Raw genomic sequence first — 18194 nt, forward strand, 5'->3', positions numbered from 1 at the left:
TCTTCAGAAGATGCTTCTTTAGTACTGTTGGATGCAGCTTGCAATCCATTCAGACTCTGAGAAATCATATTGACTTGCTGAGTCAATATTTTATTCTGAGCCAATATGGCATTCAGAGTATCAATTTCAAGAACTCCCTTCCTCTGAGGCATCCAATTACTCACAGGATTCCTTTCAGAAGTGTACATGAACTAGTTATTTGCAACCATGTCAATGAGTTCCTGAGCTTCTACAGGCATTTTCTTTAGGTGAATGGATCCACCTGCAGAATGGTCCAATGACATCTTTGATAATTCAGATAGACCATCATAGAATATATCCAGGATGGTCCATTCTGAAAGCATGTCAGAAGGACACTTTTTGGTCAGTTGCTTGTATCTCTCCCAAGCTTCATAGAGGGATTCACCTTCTTTCTGTTTGAAGGTTTGAACATCCACTCTAAGCTTGCTAAGCTTTTGAGGAGGAAAGAACTTGGCTAAGAAAGCCGTGACCAGCTTATCCCAAGAGTTTAGGCTATCTTTAGGTTGAGAGTCCAACCATATTCTAGCTCTGTCTCTTACAGCAAACGGGAAAAGCATAAGCCTGTAGACCTCGGGATCAACCCCATTGGTCTTAACAGTATCACAGATCTGCAAGAATTCAGTTAAGAACTGAAAAGGATCTTCTGATGGAAGTCCATGAAACTTGCAATTCTGTTGCATCAGAGAAACTAATTGCGGCTTTAGCTTAAAATTGTTTGCTCCAATGGCAGGGATTGAGATGCTTCTTCCATGTAAGTTGGAATTTGGTGCAGTAAAGTCACCAAGCATCTTCCTTGCATCTCCACCATTATTATTGGTTTCAGCCATCTCTACTTCTTTTTCGAAAATTTCAGTAAAGTCCTCTTCAGAGTGTTGTGTTTTAGCTTCTCTTAGCTTCCTCTTCAAAGTCCTTTCAGGTGCAGGATCAGCTTCAACAAGAATGTTCTTATCCTTGTTCCTGCTCATATGAAAAAGAAGAGACCAGAAAAGAAAATATGGAATCCTCTATGTCACAGTATAGAGATTTCTTATATGAGTATAAGAAGAGAAGGATGGAAGAAAGAAAAGATAAGAATTCGAACACAGAGGAGAAGAGTTGGTTCGAATTTTTGAGTAGAAGAGAAGTGTTAGTAAATAAATAAATAAATAGAAGGAGATGAGAGAGGGAAGAATTCGAAAAGTAAATAAAATAAAATAAAAATATTTTTGTTTTTAATTTAAAATTTGAAGTTTAAAATTCGAAAGTTAAAAGAGAAACAAAATAAAATAAAAATTTAAAACAATTAGTTAATTAAAAAGAATTTTGAAAAAGGGGTTAGTAGTTTTTGAAAATTAGAGAGGGAAAAGTAGTTAGGTGGTTTTGAAAAAGATAAGAATCAAAATAAAAAGTTAAGTAGTTAATTGAGAAAGATTTGAAAATCAATTTTGAAAAGATAAGAGGTTAGAAAAGATTTTGAAATTGATTTTGAAAAAGATGTGATTGACATTGAAAAAGATACGATTGAAAATAATTTTGAAAAAGATTTGAATTTAAAAAGATTTGATTTTGAAAATTTAAGTTGATTACTTGACTAACAAGAAACAAAAAGATATGATTTTAAAATTTAAAGATTGAACCTTTCTTACTAGGCAAGTAACAAACTAAAAAAAAAATTTTGAACCAATCACATTAATTTTTAGCATTAATTTCGAAAATATGAAATAGAAATAAGAAAAAGATTTTGAAAATTTCGAAATTATGAAAGAAAAAAAATGAAAAAGATTTGATTTTTGAAAAAGATAGAATTTTTAAATTAAAAATTTGATTTGACTCAGAAGAAACAATTAAATTTAAAAAAGTTTTGAAAAAGTCAACTCAAATTTTCGAAAATTTATGAGTGAATAAGGGAAAGATATTTTTTTATTTTTAAATTTTTAATGAAGAAAGAGAAAAACAATAAAAAGACTCAAAACATGAAAATTATGAATCAAAACACATAATGCATGCAAAAACACTTTGAATGTCAAGATGAACATCAAGAACACTTTGAATGTCAAGATGAACACCAAGAACTTATTTTTGAAAATTTTTAAGAAAAGAAAAAACATGCAAGACACCAAACTTAGAAATTTTCAAACTTTAGACACTAACAAATTGAAAATGCATATGAAAAACAAGAAAAGACACAAAACATAAAAATGCAAAGATCAAACAAAGTAAATCATCAAGAACAACTTGAAGATCATGAAGAACATTATGCATGAGTTTTCAAAAATTTTTAGTGAAAGTTAAAAATATGCAATTGACACAAGACTCAAACAAGAAACACAAATTATTTTTGTTTTTATGATTTTATAAAAAAAATTTTATTTTTTGAAAATTATTTGAAAAAATAAAAATAAGGATTTCAAAATTTTTAATGAGAATTCCAGGAATCATGCAATGTTAATCTAAAGCTCCAGTCCAGGAATTAGACATGGGTTACTAGCCAGCCAAGCTTTCAGTGAAAGCTCCGGTCCAAAATACTAGACATGGCCAATGGCCAACCAAGCTTTAAGATACAAATCAGGCATACAACAGCTGAATTGATGAGAATAAAAAAAGCTCTTGTGATGATGAGTTGAAACCTCAGTCCAAAAGGTTAGACATGGCTTTACAGCCAGCCAGACTTCAACCGATCATCATGAAACTCTAGAATTCATTCTTAAAAGTTCTAAAGCCATAGAATAATTTATTTCTTTTTTTTGAAAATTTTTTGAAAATAAATAAATAATATAAAAAATTAAAAAGCTTAAACATAAAATAAAAGTAAATAATCTGAGCAACAAGATAAACCGTCAGTTGTCCAAACTCGAACAATCCCCGGCAACGGCGCCAAAAACTTGGTGCACGAAATCGTGATCGTTCATTCCTTGGTAACGGCGCTGAAAACTTAATACGCACGTTCATAATCTTAGTTCTTTGTCACAACTTCGCACAACTAACCAGCAAGTGCACTAGGTCATCCAAGTAATAAACCTTACGTGAGTAAGGGTCGATCCCACGGAGATTGTCGGCTTGAAGCAAGCTATGGTCACCTTGTAAATCTCAGTCAGGTGGATTCAAATGGTTATAGAGTTTTAATAATTAAAATATAATTAAAATATAAAATAGGATAGAAATACTTATGTAATTCATTGGTGAGAATTTCAGATAAGCGTATGGAGATGCTTTTATTCCTTCTGAACCTCTGTTTTCCTACTGCTTTCATCCAATCACTCATACTCTTTTCCATGCCAAGCTGTATGTTGGGCATCACCGTTGTCAATGGCTACTTCCCGTCATCTCAGTGAAAATGCTCCAAAATGCGCTGTCACCGCACGGCTAATCATCTGTCGGTTCTCGATCATGCTGGAATAGGATTCAGTAATCCTTTTGCGTCTGTCACTACGCCCAGCACTCGCGAGTTTGAAGCTCGTCACAGCCATCCCTTCCTAGATCCTACTCGGAATACCACAGCCAAGGTTTAGACTTTCCAGATCTCAAGAATAGTCACCAATAATTCTAACCTATACCACGAAGACTCTGATCGTAGATCAGGAGGCTAAGAGATACGCATTCAAGCTTGTTTGCATGTAGAACGGAAGTGTTTGTCAGGCACGCGTTCATAAGTGAGAATGATGATGAGCGTCACATAATCATCACATTCATCATGTTCTTGTGTGCGAATGAATATCTTAGAGAAGAAATAGGCTTGAGTTGAATAGAAAAATAATAGTACTTTGCATTAATTCATGAGGAACAGCAGAGCTCCACACCTTAATCTATGGTGTGTAGAAACTCTACCGTTGAAAATACATAAGTGAAAATAGGGTAGACATGGCCGAGTGGCCAGCCTCCCATGGAGGTCTCAGAACATAAAAGTTACATAATGTGTTCCAGAGATGTGAAATAAATCACTAAAAGTAGTTTTTATACTAAACTAGTAACTAGGGTTTACAGAAATGAGTAAATGATGCAGAAATCCACTTCCGGGCCCACTTGGTGTATGCTTGGATTGAGCATTGATCTTTCATGTGTAGAGACTCTTTTTGGAGTTAAACGCCAGGTTGTAGCTTGTTTCTGGCGTTTAACTCTGATTTGCAACCTGTTTCTGGCGTTTAACTCCAGAATAGGGCAGAGAGTTGGCGTTGAACGCCAGTTTACGTCGTCTAAACTCGGGCAAAGTATGGACTATTATATATTGCTGCAAAGCGCTGGATGTCTACTTTCCAACGCAATTGAGAGCGCACCATTTGGACTCCTGTAGCTCCAGAAAATCCACTTTGAGTGCAGGGAGTTCAGAATCCAACAGCATCTGCAGTCCTTCTTCAGCCTCTGAATCTGATTTTTGCTCAAGTTCCTCAATTTCAGCCAGAAAATACCTGAAATCACAAAAAAAACACACAAACTCATAGTAAAGTCCAGAAATGTGATTTTTATTTAAAAACTAATAAAAATATACTAAAAACTAACTAAATCATACTAAAAACTATATAAAAACAATGCCAAAAGCGTATAAATTATCTGCTCATCACACACCATTACCATAATTCACCCCCACGGAACCCAAACATCTATCTTTCTAGTCACCAATTTTGTATACCATCACCTCACTACATACAAAACCAAAACCCTCACCCTTATGAGTTTTATTGTCAACCTTCATCATCTCAAGTTTCATCTTCGTATATGGATCAAGCCACGCAAGAAGAAAGAGCATGTTATGTCTACAGAGACCTTAACCCAATTAGCTTCATTGCGTTCATGCCACAACCAAGAAATTCTTGTGGATGACTGTGAGGAATCAAGCAAAGAGTGTGGAGTGAAGGAAAGATTGCAAAATCAAGTAGAAGATAAGGAGTTATAACATGAAATGCAAGACGAGGTAAATGAAGAGTTGATGGAAAGTGATCAAATAGATTCCATCATTCATGATTTTTTGTCTAACTTGGTCAATCCCTTCAATGATCTTCATGAACCTTCCTCCATAGAATTTGAAGGAGATGTTGATATGGACTTCACACAACCTCCAATGTTTGACTTGAGTGATGATGAGGAAGATTTAAAGGAGGTTGAGAAAGAGTTCAACTACCAAGGAGTGCAAGGACTTGTCCGAGAGCAAATTGAGTGGGTGAAAATTTCACCAATGAGCTTCCTAGGCCCATGTGCTAGTAAAGAATTCACAAATAAATTCTCGTTGTAAGTATAGTTTCTAAACCAACAAAGAATCCCTTCGTGCAAAAGTTTTGGTTGTCACTAAAGCAAACCCAATAAAATTTATAACCGAAGTATTTAAACCTCGAGTCATCTCTCAAGGAATTGCAGGGAGGTGTATTTATTATTGGTTATGGAAAGGTATATTTTGGGGTTTTTTTAAGATAAAAAGCAAGAATAGTAAATGGCAAGAAAGTAAATTAATAATCATGAAAACCCTTGCAAGGTGTAAGAACTGGAAATCCCATCCTAGTTATCCTTATCAATTGTGATGAGAATTGTTTATTGCTCCCAGTTAGTTAACCCTTACTAAATAAAGGAAAGTCAAGTGGACTAATCAATTTGATTCCTCAAGTCCTAGTCAACTCCTAGGGAAAGACTAGCTTTAGAGGGATCCAAACTAATCAGCAAATTCTAATTCTCAATCAACAAGGAGTTTGATAACTCAAGTGTCACCAATTACTCAACCCAAGCCAAGAGGGGAAAAATCCAAATTATTTATATCATAAATAGAAGAAAGCAATCATAAATCTGAAATACCTCAAATTGCATTAAATAAAGAAAATCAAATCTAACATGGAGTTCATAAATCAAATTGGGAAAATAAACGAACTAAAGTCATAGAATAGATAAAAGTAGAAGAGAAACTAAATTAAAGGAACATTGAACCTGGAATGAAGAAGAAGTAAACCTAACCTAAGAGAATCCTAAATCCTAAAACCTAAGAGAGAGGAGAGAACCTCTCTCTCTAGAAAACTACATCTAAAACCTAAAATTATGAATAATGAGAAGTTGTATCTATGAATGAATCGATTCCCCACTTTATAGCCTCTAATCTGTGTTTTTTGGGCCGAAAACTGGGTCAAAAATAGCCTAGAAATCACCCTCAGTGATTTCTAATACGTCCAGCACGCGGCAAAGTCACGCGTACGCGTCGTCCACGTGTACGCGTGGATTGAGTTTTTGCCAGGTCATGCGTGCGCGTGATCCACGCATGCGCGTCACCTATATTCGGAGGAGCTATGGCAAATTATATATCATTGCGAAGCCCCGGATGTTAGCTTTTCAACGCAACTGGAACCGCCTCATTTGGACCTTTGTAGCTCAAGTTATAGTTGATTTAGTATGAAGAGGTCAGGCTGGACAGCTTAGCAATTCCTTCAGCTTCTTGTATTCCTTCCACTTTTGCATGCTTCCTTTCCATCCTCTAAGCCATTCCTGCCCTGTAATCTTTGAAAACACTTAACACACATATGAAGGCATCGAATGATAATAAGAGAGGATTAAACATAGCAAACTTAAGGCCAAAGAAACATGTTTTCAATCATAGCACAAAATCAGGAAGGAAAATGTAAGACATGCAATTTACATGAATAAGTGTTAGAATAGTGGATAAAATCCACTCAATTAAGCACAAGATGTACCACGAAATAGTGGTGCATCAAATCTTCCCACAGTTAAACATTAGCATGTCCTCATGCTAAGCTCAAGAGAAGCTATAACGGAGTGAAGAGGAATGGTAGAAAGTATGAAATGCAACCTATCTATATGAATGCAACTACATGCAAAATGTTTCTACCTACTTGGTTAAAAGTAAACAAATATTTTAAGAACAAATATGAACTGGATTTCACTAATTCAAATCACAAAATAAAGTACAGGTGATCTTGCAGAAGAAAATAGCTCATGAAAGCCGGGAACAAGGAATCGAGTATCGAACCCTCACTGGAAGTGTATGCACTCTAATCACTCAGGTGTTTAAGGTTTGATCTCTCAATTCTCTAATAATCTTGCTTTCTAAGGCTTTCTTTTCATCTAACAATCAACAAAAATTTAATGCACCAATACACATATCAAGAGGTCTTTTAAGGGTTGTAATGGGGTTAGGGTCAAGGTAGGATTGTATTTGGCCAAGTGGACTAAAATCTGAATCCTTAATTAACTTAAACTTTTTCCACCTAACTTAAGACAATCCATGTAATTACAATACAAAATCTAACTACCCATTTACTATCTTTACCACATATTCATGCATCCGATTTTGAGTACAGTACATATGCATTGCTTTTACCATTTACTTTGGGGCATTTTGTCCCCTTTCACTTATTTGCTCTTTTCTTTTCTTTTTCTCTTTATATATATGATTAAATTATTGAATGCATGAACATGTTCTAAACATTTATTTCACATTTTCTCAAGAATATACAACACCCAATTCTCAAACCAAATGTTTCTAAATCCAACTTCTTCACACTTAAATCATGAACACTCTCACTAGTCTAAGCTAACCAAGGATTCAAATTAAGGACATTATTATTTTCCGCTTAGAGTTAGTGATGAGCTAAAGTAAAGAACAAAGGGGTATAATAGGCTCAACATTGGTTTGCAAAGGATAATGAAAGGGTAAGGCCATGTGGGTATGTAAGCTCAGTGAAACAAAGGCCTCAATCATATAAGTGCATGCATACATCAAACAATGAAAATCTAGAATTAAGCAAGACAAAGATCACAATTTTTAGAGAGAAAAACACACACCAAAAATAAAATATTGGTTGATAGAATGCAACCAATTAAGTAGGCTCAAAATCTCACTGATTTTGTGTGTTCGAGCTCTAAACCATGTTCCGGTATAATATTTCTTCAAACAAGTTCAATAAAAATTTTAATTCAAATTAGTGAAATTCTATAAAAAGTTTCTTGAAAAAAAGAAAATATTACTCCAACTAAGTAGTGGTAAATTATGCACAAAATCAAACAAACATGCAGTCAAACATGCAAATGCAACAACTAATAAAGAAAATTAAACATTGGTGTTGAGAAGGAAATATCTAACCCACGAAAGTCGATATCGACCTCCCCACACTTAAAGAGTGCACCGTCCTCGGTGCATGCTAAGATGTGCAAGTAGACGGGTTGCTACAACTGATGCTTTTCTCCAAAGATTTTGCAGATGGACTTGTCTGTTGCCCCATATAGAAGTTCTTCCTTTCCTTTCTTTGGTGGCCATCCTGAAAGAAGATGAAAAGGAAGAAAAGTAACCCAAAAACAAAGATAGAAAACAAATAAAGTATGGGTTGGTTAATGCCAAATAATAAGGGTCTCAATTACATGATAGCTACAACATGCAAGTGAGAAAATAGTAGAAGAAAATAGCATATCAATAGTGCAAAAGTTGCAACAATGGGGGAGAGAGTGTGGGTAATGCAAGATAGTGTAAGTTCATGTCAATGCAAATGGAATGCAAGTATCATAAAAGAATAGCATTGACTTATGAATAATAATACCCAATCAGAATAAAACAAGTCATGAAGCACCAGAATAATTCAAGAAAAGATGTAACAGTTGAATAAGAAAATTTAACACCAATGGAAAAATAATAAATTTAGAAAAGAAAATAAAAATATGCACAAAATTAAAATGCAATGAATAAAAGAGTACAAATAAATTAAGTAAAATAGAATGGAAAAGAATAGGGATGAGAAGTTGAAGAGATGAAGAAGTAGAAAGTGAGAAAGGAGGAGGAAAGGAGAGAAGAAAGAAGTAAGAATTTAAAAATGGGGCGCGACGCGTACGCGTGGAAACTGAGTTGGCCGTTCGACGCGTAAGCGTCGCCCACGCGTACGCATGGGTGGTCTGAGAGCAAAATGACGCGCACGCATCAGGGACGCGTACATGTGGGTGATTTTGTGTCTCTAGCACAGTTCCATCGCAAGGGTAGCACAACTCTCTGGTCAGGTGCTCTTTACGCCGATTTTCATCCCCACGCGTACGCGTCGCTGACGCTTACGCGTGGGTTGAACTTTCTGCAGGGGACGCGTACACATGTGGTACGCGTGGGGTGGCTTGTGCTTCACGCACCCCACCCCCCCCCCCCCCCCCGTACGTCTCTCGTGCAACTCTCTGTCTAGTTGCGCAGACACATACGATGCGTGCACGTCGTTGACGCTTGCGCGTCGATCCCCTTTTTTTATTCTCTTATTTTTTTAATACAGAATGCAAAATGCAGAATGCAGATGACTATGAAGAAATTATGAATGAACACGAATAAAAATAAAATAAAATAAAACTAAGAACAAAAAGGAAAGAATATACCATGATGGGTTGTCTCCCACCTAGCACTTTTAGTTAAAGTCCTTAAGTTGGACATTTGGTGAGTCCCTTGTTATGGTGGCTTGTGCTTGAACTCATCCAGGAATCTCCACCAGTATTTGTAATTCCAATAGCCTCCGGGATCCCACACTAGTTGCATAAAGCCTTCAAGCAAGTTAAAGCAAGTGACAAGGCCCCAAGAGTGTTGATTGCTAGAATGAATTCCAGGGTCCCAAACCTTGCTTTTGCACCCGTCTTCTTGTTGATCATCATTTTTCCATTTGGGTGGTGAGCAATCGAAATTCTCACTGAGACATCCAAACAGCTTCCTAGACCCATTCAATTGAGAATTATACCAACCCTTGTACTTCAAATTGGAGCATGCAACCATATTGAACCTTGCATGACAACTCTTACCACTAACCATCTCCCTCTTACTCTTAAAGCCACAAAGAGCTCTAAGTTGACCATCTGTCTCAAATAAACCATATTCAAGTGGGCTAATTAAGCTTAGAGATGAAAGATTTACCCACTTGAATGAAGGAATGGATGGTGATGGCTTTGGGGAAGAGGTCTCCAACAACTGTGGCAAGGTAATTTCTAGCTCCATTCCCTTGAGCTCTTCCTTGGCAGCTTCCACCTCTTTGCAAGCTTCTTCAATTTCAACCTCTTCCTCTTGGTAGCTTTCTTCCAATTCAATCTCTTCTTCATTACTTACCAAGGACATGAGAGGTTGTGCTTCTTCATTTTTAATCTCCATCTCTTGATCAACCTCTGCAAAGTCTTCAACCATGATATGTTTCAGAGGTTGTACACCCTCCTCAACATCAAATTCAAACTCCTTAGAAGGAGGATCTATGACTCGAGGTTCCCATGGAGGTTCAGCATCTCCTAGATCTTCAACTACTTCCACCTCTTCTTTGGCAAGTGCAGCTTTTTCCAATTGTTCCAATACAAAATCACGCCTCTCACTGTCCACCAGAGTTTCTGGTGTCTCCTTCCTGCTACGTTCTTCATTAGATTCTCCACATGAAGCCATGGGGGTTCCTTGAGTATCCAAACATTGGGAAGCTATCAGTTTATCGCTTGCTCCAGTTGATGAAGAGTTGCATGAAATTGATCCACTATTTTCTTGAGACGATCATTTGATTCTTGTTGCGCTCCGATTGCATGATTAGGATCATATGGATCTTGGATGGATGGATATGGACATGGTGTATATGGAGGTGGTGGTTCCTGGGAGTAGTTGGGTTGGAAGTGGGGTGACTCTATGTATGGTTCATATGGCTCATAGGGTGGTTGGTATGGTGGGTAAGGATTAGGGTCATATTGGGGTGTTTGGTGGTAAGGGACTTGTGAGTATGGTTGTTCAAAGGTATGTTGGGGAGGTGGTTCATAAGCATATGGTGGGGCTTGTTGGTAACTACAACGGGGTCCACCATATTCATCATCTTGGTACGCTCTTGACCATAGTAATTTGGTGGAGGTTGGTTGTCACGAAGAAGTCCACCATAACTATTGTCTTGGTATGCATCATATAATGGTTGTTGGTTATAGCGCATTGGAGGGGGTTGTTGCCAAGAGGGTTGATCAAATCCTTGTGGCTCCTCCCATCTTTGATTCTTCCAACCTTGATGCCTGTTCTCATTATAGATTCCATTCCTTACAACAACATTGGAATCAAACTCAAAGCCAGAGGTGTGAGAATTCATAGTAGCAAGTAAAAACAAAAACTAATAAAAATTAATAAAAATAAACTCCTAAAACTAGAAACACTAATAAAGAAACGAAAAAGCAAATATTTACAATAACCAATAATAGGCACACGTTTGCAATTCCCCGGAAACGGCGCCATTTTTGACGAGACAGATTTTCTGCTAGTAAAGAATTCACAAATAAATTCTCGTTGTAAGTATAGTTTCTAAACCAACAAAGAATCCCTTCGTGCAAAAGTTTTGGTTGTCACTAAAGCAAACCCAATAAAATTTATAACCGAAGTATTTAAACCTCGGGTCGTCTCTCAAGGAATTGCAGGGAGGTGTATTTATTATTGGTTATGGAAATGTATATTTTGGGGTTTTTTTAAGATAAAAAGCAAGAATAGTAAATGACAAGAAAGTAATTTAATAATCATGAAACCCTTGCAAGATATAAGAACTGGAAATCCCATCCTAGTTATCCTTATCAATTGTGATGAGAATTGTTTATTGCTCCCACTTAGTTAACCCTTTCTAAATAAAGGAAAGTCAAGTGGACTAATCAATTTGATTCCTCAAGTCCTAGTCAACTCCTAAGGAAAGACTAGCTTTAGAAGGATCTAAACTAATCAGCGAATTCCAATTCTCAATCAACAAGGAGTTTGATAACTCAAGTGTCACCAATTACTCAACCCAAGCCAAGAGGGAAAAAATCCAAATTATTTATATCATAAATAGAAGAAAGCAATCATAAATCTGAAATACCTCAAATTGCATTAAATAAAGAAAATCAAATCTAACATGGAGTTCATAAATCAAATTGGGAAAATAAACGAACTAAAGTCATAGAATAGATAAAAGTAGAAGAGAAACTAAATTAAAGGAACATTGAACCTGGAATAGAAAAGAAGTAAACCTAACCTAAGAGAATCCTAAATCCTAAAACCTAAGAGAGAGGAGAGAACCTCTCTCTCTAGAAAACTAATCTAAAACCTAAAATTATGAATAATGAGAAGTTGTATCTATGAATGAATTGATTCCCAAACTTTATAACCTCTAATCTGTGTTTTCTGGGCCGAAATTTGGGTTAAAAACAGCCCATAAATTGCCCCCAACGGTTTCTGATACGTCCAGCACGCGGCAAAGTCACGCGTACGCGTCATCCACGCGTACGCGTGGATTGAGTTTTTGCCAGGTCACGCGTGCGCGTAATCCACGCGTGTGTGTCGCCTATCTTCCGGGAAGCTATGGCAAATTATATACCATTGTGAAGCCCCAGATGTTAGCTTTCCAAAACAACTGGAACTGCCTCATTTGAACCTCTGTAGCTCAAGTTATGGTCGGTTTAATACGAGGAGGTCAGGTTGGACAGCTTAGCAATTCCTTCACCTTCTTGTATTCCTTCCACTTTTGAATGCTTCCTTTCCATCCTCTAAGCCATTCCTGCCCTGTAATCTCTAAAAACACTTAACACACATATCAATGCATCGAATGGTAATAAGAGAGGATTAAACATAGCAAACTTAAGGCCAAAGAAACATATTTTCAATCATAGCACAAAATCAGGAAGGAAAATGTAAAACATGCAATTTACATGAATAAGTGTGAGAATAGTGGATAAAATCCACTCAATTAAGCACAAGATGTACCACAAAATAGTGGTGCATCAGCCCACATCAATATGCCATCTTGGAGACGGATCATCAACTTCAACCCATTCTTGGAGTATTAGATGGTGGAGAGAAGAATGTCAATTGGCAAGGAAATAGAAAGTTCATCAAAGAAGCTAATTCAACATTTGAAGTTCAATTTTGGTGCAAGATTCAATTAAGTGGATTCCGGGGAGTGTGCAAGTACTCCAATGGTGATTCAAGAGGCTGTTCATCCAAGTGCAAAAATGAAGATCAACAAGAAGGTGAACAAGAGACTAGAGTGTGGGATCCGGGCATTAGCTTCAAGAGTCAACACTTAAGGATCCCAACCGCTTTCTTGGAATTGCTTAAGAGTTTGATGTATTTAATTTGGGACCCCAGAGGTCAAATCAAGAGCAAACTTAGGTGGCAATTCAAGGAGGAGTGGAAGCACAAGCCACCTTGACAAAATGCCTCACTCAAAAATGTCCAACTTAAGGACTTTAAACCAAAGTGCTAGGTGGGAGACACCCCACCATGGTAATATCTTTCTAACCCTTTCCTTCTTTTACCTTTTGTTCCTTGAACAATTGCTTATCTTGCTTAGCTTAGTTTATTTGCATTTTGGTGTTTGTTAGATAATCTTAGTAGAATAATGTGTTTTTGGGGTTTTAATATGTTTTGGGGCTTGAAAAGTTGTTTTGGAAGTCATGTTTGGTGCCTTAGAGGCATTAATTTTTTTTTTTTTTGCAAGAAACAGAGCGTTGTGCGTACGCACATACCTATGCGCACGCACACTTCCTCCATTTTTCATCATATGTGCATACTCATAGATGGTGCGTACGCACAACCCTTAGCATCTCTTCTGTCCAGGGCGCTCGCACACTAGTGTGCATGTGAACAACCCTTTGATTTTCCAGGTGTGCGAGCGCCCTGGACAGAAGGGGTGATAAGGGTTATGCGTACACACCCATCTGCGAGTACGCACATATGACGAAAAATGAAGGAAGTGTGCATGCGCACAGGTATGTATGTATGCACAATGCTCTGTTTCTTGCAAAAAAAAAAAATTTAATGCCTCTAATGTGTTTGTTGGCTGATTTTTCTGGGTTGTGGCCCCTTCAATTGAACTCAATTTCACTGCCCTTATATTATGCACACCACATGCTCGATGAAATGCCTGAGTGTAACTTTTTGTTTATTTCTTATGTTTATCCAGCATATGTCTTAAATTTTGTTATCCTTAGGCATTATAATTCACAGTTGTGCAGTTTTATGTGATTTTTGAAGATGATTGAGATTGAATTTTATTATGCACTTGGTTGTTATTTTGCTTGGAACGCCAAATTGGATTGAAATTTCAGGTTTGGTCATTTGTTTTGTGTGAATTCAAAAGTGCATATCATGTTTTGTTTAGTGAATCGAATGACTTGCTTATTTATGTTGGTTTTGAATATAAATTATCACATACATAGTCACTTGTTCTTTGAAATTTTTGAGCAATTCAAAAATTGACTTTCATCAAGTTTATTGCTTTTTGAACAAGTGTTGTGCTTGTTTGATTATTTTCCACTTTTGACATGACTAAGTAAGCTATTCTCATGTTGAATTGGTTATTCTCTTTGTGCCAATTTTTTATTAATCTTACACTTTCAAGGCACAATTGTGCAATAACCAAGTTTTTAAATCAATTCACTTCCATTGCTTTTACCTAAGATTGATTGTGCTTTAATTGTCATTCATTATTTATTCACTACTTAGGCTTCTTAATGGTGGAAAACTTCATTTTCTTTTGAACATATAACATTTTCAACATGTTTTCCTCAAGTAAGTATTTGTTTACTTTATTGGCTCTAATTTGCATTTTCATTATTCCCTCTGTTGCTTTTGTACCAAATTATCTATTCTCCTTAGTTGTATTCCATTTTTCTTCTTTTTCAGGATGCGTCGTAAGGGCAAAGCACCGGCTTCTTCATCGGCTCCCATCGATGTTCGTCCTAGTACTCAGCCGGACACTTTTGTAAATGAAGAGGCCCAGAAACAATATAAGAAGTTAGAAAAGAAAGCCTTCCACTATGAGAGAAAACTGGATATACCGGCTAAATATGCGGACACTATCCACAACCGGCTTGATTACTACCATTGAAAATTCATAGAACTCGATCCGGTGGAAATTAATGAACACCTGGTTAAAGAGTTCTATGAAAATCTACTAAGGGTGGACGCCGAGACAGTTTTCCTCCGAGGGGTGCAATTAGACACCTCAACTCATGCATTTGAGGCTCTCTTTCAGTTTCCTCATATTCCGCCAAGCCATGATGCTTATATCAAGATAGCGGCAGATTTGATTCAGGACAAGATTTCGCTAGACACGATTCTGAAGAAGATTGGCCGACCGGAGGCCCAATAGGAGTACAGCAAGGGAGAGAACGCAGTTTCCATTAGCATTGCGTGCTCTGATCTCCATCCCGAGACGAGAATTTGGCAGCAAATCATTACCAAATACATACTGCCGAGTACACATGCCACGCATATCCGAGTCCGAATGGCGGTGCTCCTTTGGGCCATTCTGGGGGATAAGAAGATTTCTATTCTGTCCCTTATCAGAGAAGCAATGTGGAAAGTGAACAATAATCAGAAATACAATGTTCCTTTCCCATCGATGATTATGAGATTGGCTACATTATCTGGGGTAGAACGGAGGCCAGATGACCGGATGTCCTGCCTTATCAGTATGCACCCATTTTTACCATTTGGGGAATGGGAGGATCCGCCACAGAAGAAAAGGAAGACTACTGAGCCGTCATCATCATCAGCACCACGAGCACCTTCAGCTCCCGCCCCGGCAGCTCGACCAATTTATGAGTTGGTTCAAGATATTCTTCAAGAGCTCCACCGCAGTGAGCGTCATTTTCAGTGGATAGTGGCGAGACTTGATGGACGAGACCTTGGACCACCTCTTAGACACAGACTTGAGCTAGAGCCTGAAACTGAGCCGACAGCACAGGAGGAAGCAGCTGAGGAGGTAGCTTCGGAGATTATTTTAGAGCCGACCCGAGATATCGTCGTGTACCAGCCACCACAACACCTACCACCGCCAGATGGTGGAGCTTCATAGAGCTAGTCATCCCCATCCTGATTTTTTGACAAGGAGGACCGTACAGTGCTTAAGTGTGAGGGAGGATTCACTACTTTTGGGTGTAAAAACTCTCTCCTAAACACTTTGTTATCCAGTTATTTTAGTTTTTTTTCTTATGCTTATGTGGATATTTACAGCACTTTGATTTATGCACTATATACTACTATTTTGGTCGTTTGTATATATGTTAGTTTGCTTCTAGTTTATTTCTAGTGATGCATTTTCATTTTGGTTGATATATATATTGCACTTTATATTACTGGGTATATATTATATATATTGGTTGTGATTGGATGATGTGAATAGCATAGTGCCTAGTTCAATTTTGTCCTAATTGTTCATTTTGGTTTTTGGATATTGAAAATTGGGAATAGAACTAGAAAAAAATTTCAAATTGCATCCATCACATCATACATACATATAGAAAATAATTTTGGTGAAAAACAACAAAAATTTCCAAGAATTTTGTTTTTAGGACATTCTATTGAATTGATTTGGAAAATTCTTTCTTAAAACTTGCTTGAATGATTATTTATGGAACATAGAAGAGAGATAAAACAAAATACCTTGTGAGTTTTTGAGCTTTTATTGAGTGGTTATGCATTTTTTACCATAATTTTTGTTCATTGTGTGCTATGCTCCTTCTATGATTATGATCATGGTTTTGCTTGATTCTTTATTTCCAATAGTTGATGTTTGAGTGCATTGAGCATGATTGAGACCATCGTTGAATTTAAGCTCACTAACCCATATGGCCGTAACCCTTTGCATCTACCATTGTTAACCCCTTTGAGCCTTATTGACCCCATTGTTTTTAATATCACCACATCACAATCTTAAGTGGAAAATCATGATTTACCTTGATTTAAAACCTTGATTAGCTTAGGTTGAGAAGTGTGTTGCATATAAGTGTAGGGGAATTCTGGAAGAACTTTGGTAGAAAGGATAAAAGTAGTTTGGGTATACATTGAAAAAATTTCAAAAATTGGTGCATTCATGTATGAATTCTAAGGGCATATGCATTTCAGTTCTTGAAAAAAAAATCAAATCAAAAGGATACAAGAATTTCCCCAACGAAAAAGAAAATATAAACAAGGAATGCATATGCCGTTTGAATGAAAGAGCGTACATGAATGTGTGGGAAAGAAAATGCTGGAAGGTTAGGATGCATTGTTGTTATTGGATTGATATAGGTTGAGTTGGATACCTAAACTAATCAAGGATTCAATTTTTAGTCCACTTGACCATAATTATCCCACCTTAACCTTAACCCCATTACAACCTTATGAAGTCCTTATGAAAATTGCATTCATACAACACCTGTTTGTTGATTGTTAGATGAAAAGCAAATCCTTGAAAGCATGATTAGAGGAGACTTGAGTGAATCGAACCTAAACACCGAGCGATAAGAGTGTATACACATCCAGTGAGGGTTTGATCACTCAATTCTATGTTTCCACACGTCTTATTATGTTTTCTTGCAAGTTGCTTCATTTTGAAATTTGAATCAATTCTTTGGATTTTGATTGCATTGAATTATTTCTTTGCTTATCCCTATATATTCATATACTTGCTTGAAAATTTGTTGGTTTATTTTCACCAAATCAATAGAAACTATGGTATGGATAGTATAATTGCATGCATATAGGTAGTTGCATTTAATAAGTTGTCCTTTGATCATTCTCCTTGTTTGTGTTTAGCATGAGGAAATGCTATTATTAAGTGTAGGGAAATTGATGAGTCCAAATTTGATGATAATTTTTGTCTTGAATTGGATGGATTTCATCACATAAACTCACACTTAATCACAAAAATAGCATACTTTTGTGTTTTATCCCTAAATTGAACCCAAATGTGAAAACATGCATTTTTTTAGCTTAAATTAAGCAATTTAATTCCACTTTTATTCCATTCGATGCCGTTATATGTTTGTTGAGTGATTTCAGGTCCTAGAGACATGAATGGCTAGGCAAAAGTGGAAGAAAGCATACAAAAAGGGAGAACACATGAAGAAAACAAAGGAGAAGCACACACTAAAGTGTGCGTACACACAATCTCCTATGCGTACGCACAAGTCCCTGCGCGTGACATCATTAATGAAGCACGTGGCTCATGATTTCCGGGGCCTCTTGGCCCAATCCTTGGAGTTTCTCAAGCTACATGAAGTGCTATATGAAGGGGACATCACCACACATCAAAGGGAGAGCTCACTTAGATAGAAAAATGCATTAGGAGTAGGAGTAGAGTAGTTAGAAAAATTCTCTTAATTTTCATTGTAGCATTTTATAGTTAAGTTTTAATCTTGGATTTTGCTCATCTTTATTGTAAGTACTCTTAAATCTTCTCTTTAATTTCCCTACTTTTGCTACATTTTGCTGATAGTTCAAGTCACTTGTTAATATA

General features: G+C 36.8%; 1 non-coding gene across 1 annotated transcript; it reads left to right on the plus strand.

Annotated features, from left to right (window-relative positions):
• The first annotated feature begins 338 nt into the window (after nt 1-338).
• Nucleotides 339-446, plus strand: LOC112773393 (small nucleolar RNA R71). Its single transcript, XR_003187945.1, has one exon. It is a non-coding gene; the product is annotated as a small nucleolar RNA R71 (small nucleolar RNA).
• The last annotated feature ends 17748 nt before the right edge of the window (nt 447-18194 follow it).

The sequence above is a fragment of the Arachis hypogaea genome, chromosome 18, assembly GCF_003086295.3.
Source record: "Arachis hypogaea cultivar Tifrunner chromosome 18, arahy.Tifrunner.gnm2.J5K5, whole genome shotgun sequence".
In the NCBI taxonomy this organism is placed as follows: Eukaryota; Viridiplantae; Streptophyta; class Magnoliopsida; order Fabales; family Fabaceae; genus Arachis; species Arachis hypogaea.